The following is an 8,072-nucleotide window of genomic DNA, read 5'->3' on the forward strand; positions in this document are numbered from 1 at the left end:
AGCAGCAGTGTGGGTGTAGGGGTGGTTGATGGTAAGGTGTGTGTGGTGTGTGGGTGGGGGTGTGTGGGTGTGTTTGTCCTGGGTTACATCATACGTAATTAATTTCAAAGAAAAGCTAAAATTCAGATTGTGTGTCTCTGCGTCTGCAGGTAAGTTGTATGCAGTAGGAGGTTATGATGGAGCATCGCGTCAGTGTTCATACAGGGGAAGAATACGACCCTGTTGCTGATCAGTGGTGCTACCTAGCTGACATGACCACGGCGCAGTGGAGCAGGTACTCAATCATAACACATATTCTGCTCTTTATACAGAATCCACACAGGAGCAGCAAAACAATACAGCTTTGCCCCTAGATTAGGTTATTAATATTGTAGATTTTAGTTAATACAATTATTGTTGCATTTATTATTATTTACAATTGTTATTTGTGGTCATCTTTACCAGGCACACCGTATGTCCTTGTAGCAACAGACACACACCAGTGGTCTGTAATGTACAAGTAATAATCCAAAAAGAACACAACTATACAAATCATTACACTGTGCTCACCTTAAAAACATGAGAAAAGTTCCACTTTCTTGGTTGTAAAAATAATTATTAAAAAAATCTAAATTCTGCCATTGTTCTTATTTTTTTTGTCCAGGGGTAGGTGTGTTGAAAGGTCAGCTGTACGCAGCAGGAGGACATGACGGCCCTGGTGAGAAAAAGCGTTGAGGTGTACAACCACAGACCAACACCTGGAGATGGTTGTGACATGAACATGTGCCGACGAAAAGCAGGTCAGATAACGACCACAGACGGACAGTTTTTGCACATAGGTAGTACTGTCAGAGCTAGAAATTGCAAGTCGGTTTGAATAAAAGCGTAAGCTAAATGACATAAGTAATGTAATGCAAACAAGCAGGATCGTTTTTCTTTTTTTTCTGTGGTTCACGACCTTTCCAGCACTTAAACACTATGGTAAAAGTTTGGGGTCACTTAGAAATTTCCATTGCACACAGTTTCAGATGACTTATGTGCTTATGTAATTGCAAAATAGTTCTCCAGTTTTTCTTAGTTAGCTTTTATAAATTACACGTAATGAGCCTTTGGAACATTGGATGAATGGTTGCTGATATGGGCAATGTAGATATTGCATTAAAGATCAGCCCCCCACTCAGATCAGCTGGTGTTCTGTCTGTATGGAGTGGAATGGAAATTTGTAAGTGACCCCAAACTTTGACCGGTAGTGTATTGATCCCCTTTAAAAATCTAGGCACCGCCGTCCTCTAGTTCCTAAGCTTAAGTTTATAGTACAAGTGTGGCGTCTCAGAACAAAAACCATCAAACCCTGATCAAATCATGAAGCTCCTGTTGATTTTGTACATAAAAACCTTCAGCTGAATAATGTGTAAAAATCTCAACTTGGTTCCAGGAACCAAGGGCAACATCACTTACTTCATTGGCCTGTGCAATCAAAACAACCTAAAACATGTGCAGCACCTATGGGATTTTTACAGAATGGTGGCTGAAACCATTCTGAAAAACGTTAGCCTGTTAACGTGGGCTTGATTTACTGTACAAAACCTCTATACTGAATTCTAAATATCACGAGAGCCATAAACCTATGAGTCAAAATAGATGAAATGTTAAACGGGATTTGTAAAAAAGTTGTCAACTCTGTCCTCAAGGTATTTGTGCCATTAACGGGCTGCTGTACGTGATCGGAGGAGACGACGGCTCCTGTAACCTGTCCTCTGTAGAGTTTTACAACCCTGCCACAGACAAGTGGAGCCTTATTACTAACATGAGCATGGACGCAGCATGCAGGTAGTCTGATCCTGCAAAACACAGGAAACAAATATGACAGTCTTCACAGTTTCCTGTTTCTGTAGTAGTTTCTCTCACTCACTCTTTTCCTTTTCTTCCTCTAGGAGTTGCAGTGATTGAAAGCCATTATGACCAGAGGCCTCCCGCAGCATCAGCTCTGATCGGCAGCCAGTTTCACAGAGACTCGCACGGACGGCTTAAGCTCAACAGGCAGCCGGAGCAGCAACTCCTGAGATAAACACTGTTCGAATGGATAGGATGACCTCAATTCTCAGCTGACTTTACAACCATCCATCTAAGGAGTTATTTTTTGGCGCTAAACCACAACCTGATTTTAAGCTATGTCCATTTCTATAAGTCAGATCCTGTTAGGGCACTGGATAAGAAACAATATCCAACAGGTTAGTGGGATTGTAGAAACTTTGTCTTGGTGAGTTTTCAATTGCCAAGCCCATAAAACAAGTGGCTGTGTCAGCTGACATGAGACACTGATATGCAAATCACTTTGATGGGCCAAACGGAGTGAAGTGCTTTAGATCCTCAGTGGTGTCATGGGGGCATTCATGTGATGGACGGTGAAACTGAATCCGCTGTTTGCAAGCAGACTGACCACCTACAGCGTTGACAATATTACTGCAATAATCAGGACATGGCAACATGACCTGTGAGTAGCTGTTGCAGGGGCATTTTTCAACATCCTGAAAACCTGGGCTGCCATTTAAGACTTTTTTTAATTATGAGACTCGCCACAATTCCTAGAATATAATCAATCTAAATTATTGGCGAATTGATTTTGAAAAAATAAATTATTGGATTCCCGCACGACCATCAGCAGGTCCAGCTGTTGTGTGGTCAGCAAAAGGCCACAACTGCCAGAGTGTATTTGTTCTCAACCTGGAGGCCTGGACCTAGAGAGCTACAAGATCAAGAATGTAGAAAACACTTATATGCAAATCAGTTATTGTATTTAATATTTTGCAATTGTTTTAAAAAGAGGTCAAAAACCACTTGCTGTGGCTTTAGACCCGGGCCAGTTGATGCTGATTTGACACAGTAGGACTTGAGTCTGTTGTCAACACACTACTGATGCGCTGATTGCTTGCACTGACTAACACGACCTGCAGGCTGCGTCTGACTCACCGATCGGCCGACATCTGCTCGACTTTCTGACTGACCTGCTGTCAGACAGACGGCTGTAGCTGTCTGTTCCCTTACTGAGCGTAGTAGGAAGCATTTAAATTCACAACTTTGAGGCCAATAATTGTATCAGAAATTGTATAAAAAAAAAAAAAAAAGTGCCAGTAATGTGATCAGAAAATGCTGGAGTCACATAATGTTTTTATCGCTAAGTAACAAACTAAATGATGAATTGTTATTGTTTGTTGTCTAATGGAGAGTGTCAATATGCACTGTAAAAATTCTAATGTAAAAGATAAGGGTGGTAAGATGTCTATTTATTGTTTGGGCATTCGAGTGCATAGCATTTATTCAAATCAAAGTGAGGATCTCATTTAATTTTCCCAGCCACGTGTTACACTTGTTCTCTCACATTCATTCACATTGACGGGTGTATTTTAAATTGTATTAGCTGACTGACTGGTGCCATAGCTTTGAAGAAGAAGAGATTTATTGAAGCTGCTTTTGTGAATGGAGTTCTCACCAGAAACCTTTTAATTCTGCCTGTGAATCTTCTAGTAATTACTAACATAATTGAAATTATGATATATATTATTGTCATTTCAAAACCTTCTGACAAAAAAGTGTATAAAATACTAAAGACCATACTGTTGTTTTGGATGTTAGTCAATTTACTAGAGTGTACTACATTAGTCCCACCTCATACATTTCAAATGATGAATGTGTTTCCAGAAGGTTAGTTAAGTATAAAATGACTCCCTCAAGATATATTATACAATTATGCAATTATTACAGTTATACAATTATTTTAGGAATCTCATGCATAGACTTGGAGCTCACAGTTAAGTGCAACAGCAACATTTTGAAGTGCGTCATGATGAAGACCAGTTATGGCAAAACATTAGCTACTAAAAGGTTCTAACTGTGGTCTCCAAATTACCAGAGCACCAATCCATGTTTGAGATTAATCACTTTGCAGTAATGCAGGGGAACGCCGTGGATTGTTTTGTGCGTTCCTACATTAGATCCACTCATCATTACTCTAGTTACTAATAATACATTGAGTTTTCTGACATTCCATTCAACAACAATTATTGATGTGATATGTTGTATCAAATGTGAAAAAATGTTTTATAATACAATGAACAATACTTTTTTTTTGTTTCATTGTGGGAATTTTTGATACTTAAACAAAATGATGGAAGGTAAATAAATGCCTTATATGTGATTCAAGCACAGTTGGGGTGGAAGCCTCTTCAGTCTGAACCCACCAGAAGGAAAATGTTTTCTGAGCAATATACGCTTTGTTCCCATTAATGCTAATAAAAAACTATTCGTAGCTTTTAAGGTGCTAAAATGGACTGTAGGAAAAATGCATTTTCTTTTTTTTTTAGTAGCTAAACGATAATGTTTGCCGTCATTAGCAGATTGAGTTTGCTGAATTACCACAGAGCTGCTAATGTTAAACTTTCAAAATGCAGGCACCTTTTAGGGCTTCTCATTCATGTTGACTTGAAAAAATGTTTGTCTAAATTGGTGAGGACTCTATTGAAAGATCCGAGCAGCAACTAAATTGGCCTTGAAGTGAGATTTGTCTTTTGATGTACTGTATCTTATGGAGGCTTTTTGAGATGAATAATGTTCTTACTAAGCACAGATGATATATTTTTATATAAACTGGGATGTGTGAACTAAACCATTGATATGTTGAGTTATTTCTGTGTGTTGGGAGATTGTGTGATTTGGACTGATAAAAAATTCATACATTCATAGTTGGAGCTATGTAGGTGATTTGTAAACGTTCGAAATGAAATAATTTGAATTAACAAATACTAAGCAGGCTTACTTTGCAAAAAAAAAAAGATCTAAAACTGACTTCTTTGCTTTTGTCTGAAATTTTAAGTATGCATTTAGCTTTTGGACATTTTCGTTTACACAAGGCTGCTATCTGAAAAGAGGGGGGGGGGGGGTTCTTTAATGTTTTGTACGAATGGGAACAGGATTACATGGACTTGTTCAGTCGGCATAGAGTGAGACCATCTGCTTCTTGGGATTTAATGGACAGATAAGTCATTTAAACCTCTCAGTATGTCAGAATGGTTTGTGGTAAAAACTGTCACAAAAAGTCATTGTATAGTATGCCATAGAAAATGAAAAACTACACAAACTACCGTTCAAAAGTTTGGGGTCACCCAAACAATTTAGTGTTTTCCTGAAAAGTCACACTTATCACCACCATACGTTGTGAAATGAATAGAAAATAGAGTCAAGACATTGACAAGGTTAGAAATAATGATTTGTATTTTAAATAAGAATTTTTTTACATCAAAATTTGCTTTCGTCAAAGAATCCTCCATTTGCAGCAAACAACAGCATTGCAGACCTTTGGCATTCTAGCTGTTCATTTGTTGAGGTAATCTGGAGAAATGCACCCCCCACTCTCCAGAAGCAGCTCCCACAAGTTGGATTGGTTGGATGGGCACTTCTTGCGTACCATACGGTCAAGCTGCTCCCAAACAGTCAATGGGGTTCAGATCTGGTGACTGCTGGCCACTCCATTACCGATAGAATACCAGATGCTGCTTCTGCTCTAAATAGTCTTGCACAATTTGGAGGTGGTTTAGGGTCATTGTCCTGTTGTAGGATGAAATTGGCTCCAATCAAGCGCTGTCCACGGGTATAGCATGGCGTTTCAAAATGGAGGGATAGCCGTCCTCATTCAGAATCCCTTTTACCCTGTACAAATCTCCCACCTTACCAGCACCAAAGCAAAACCCAGACCATCATATTACCTCACAATGCTTAACAGATGGGTCAGGCATTCTTCCAGCATCTTTTCATTTGTTCTGCATCTCACAAACGTTCTTCTTTGTTATCCAAACATCTCAAACTTGGATTCATCCGTCCACAACACTTTTTTCCAGTCTTCCTCGTCCAATGTCTGTGTTCTTTTGCCCATCTTAATCTTTTATTGGCCAGTCTCAGATATGGCTTTTTCTTTGCCACTCTGCCCTGAAGCCCAGAATCCCGCAGCCGCCTCTTCACTGTAGATGTTGACACTGGTGTTTTGCGGGTACTATTTAATGAAGATGCCAGTTGGGGACCTGTGAGGCGTCTGTTTCTCAAACTAGAGACTCTAATGTACTTATCTCTTGCTCAGTTGTGCAACGCGGCCTCCCACTTCTTTTTTACTCTGGTTAGAGGTGTGTCTGTCCTCTGAAGGGAGTAGTACAACACGTTGTAGGAAATCTTCAATTTTTAGCAATGTCTCGATGGAATAGCCTTCATTTCTAAGGACAAGAATAGACTGTTGAGTTTCAGATGAAAGTCTCTTTTTCTGGCCATTTTGAGCGTTAATTGACCCCACAAATGTGATGCTCCAGAAACTCATCTGCTCAAAGGAAGGTCAGTTTTGTAGCTTCTGTAACGACCTAAAACTGTTTCAGATGTGTGAACATGATTGCACAAGGGTTTTCTAATCATTAATTAGCCTTCTGAGCCAATGAGCAAACACATTGTACCATTAGAACACTGGAGTGATAGTTGCTGGAGATGGGCCTCTATACACCTTTGTAGATATTGACCACAAAACCAGACATTTGCAGCTAGAATAGTCATTACCACATTAGCAATGTATAGAGTGAATTTCTTCAAAGTTAAGAACGTTTAAAGTTATCTCATGAAAAGTACAGTGCTTTCTTTCTGGAGCATCACATTTGTGGGGTCAATTAAACGCTCAAAATGGCCAGAAAAAGAGGACTTTCATCTGAAACTCAACAGTCTATTCTTGTCCTTAGAAATGAAGGCTATTCCATCGAGACATTGCTAAAAAATTGAAGATTTCCTACAACGGTGTGTACTACTCCCTTCAGAGGACAGCACAACAGGCTCTAACCAGAGTAAAGAAAAGAAGTGGGAGGCCCGTTGCACAACTGAGCAGAAGATAAGTACATTAAGTCTCTATTTTGAGAAACAGACGCCTCACAGTCCCCAACTGGCATCTTCATTAATATTACCCAAAACACCAGTGTCACATCTACAGTGAAGAGGCGGCTGCGGGATTCTGGGCTTCAGGGCAGGTGGCAAAGAAAAAGCCATATCTGAGACTGGCCAATAAAAGATTAAGATGGCAAAAGAACACAGACATTGGACAGAGGAAGACTGGAAAAAAGTGTTGTGGACGGATGAATCCAAGTTTGAGATGTTTGGATAACAAAGAAGACCGTTTGTGAGATGCAGAACAAATGAAAAGATGCTGGAAGAATGCCTGACGCCATCTGTTAAGCATGGTGGAGGTAATATGATGGTCTGGGGTTGCTTTGGTGCTGGTAAGGTGGGAGATTTGTACAGGGTAAAAGGGATTCTGAATGAGGACGGCTATCCCTCCATTTTGAAACGCCATGCTATACCCAGTGGACAGCGCTTGATTGGAGCCAATTTCATCCTACAACAGGACAATGACCCTAAACACACCTCCAAATTGTGCAAGAACTATTTAGAGCAGAAGCAGGCATCTGGTATTCTATCGGTAATGGAGTGGCCAGCAGTCACCAGATCTGAACCCCATTGAGCTGTTGTGGGAGCAGCTTGACCGTATGGTACGCAAGAAGTGCCCATCCAACCAATCCAACTTGTGGGAGCTGCTTCTGGAAGCGTGGGGTGCAATTTCTCCAGATTACCTCAACAAATGAACAGCTAGAATGCCAAAGGTCTGCAATGCTGTTGTTGCTGCAAATGGAGGATTCTTTGACGAAAGCAAAGTTTGATGTAAAAAAATTCTTATTTAAAATACAAATCATTATTTCTAACCTTGTCAATGTCTTGACTCTATTTTCTATTCATTTCACAACGTATGGTGGTGAATAAGTGTGACTTTTCAGGAAAACACTAAATTGTTTGGGTGACCCCAAACTTTTGAACGGTAGTTTGTGTAGTTTTTCATTTTCTATGGCATACTATACAATGACTTTTTGTGACAGTTTTTACCACAAACCATTCTGACATACTGAGAGGTTTTAATGACTTATCTGTCTCATTAAATCCCAAGAAGCAGATGGTCTCACTCTATGCCGACTGAACAAAGTCCATGTAATCCTGTTCCCATTCGTACAAAACATTAAAGAACC

Source organism: Etheostoma spectabile, chromosome 10 (genome assembly GCF_008692095.1).
Source record: "Etheostoma spectabile isolate EspeVRDwgs_2016 chromosome 10, UIUC_Espe_1.0, whole genome shotgun sequence".
Taxonomy (NCBI): Eukaryota; Metazoa; Chordata; class Actinopteri; order Perciformes; family Percidae; genus Etheostoma; species Etheostoma spectabile.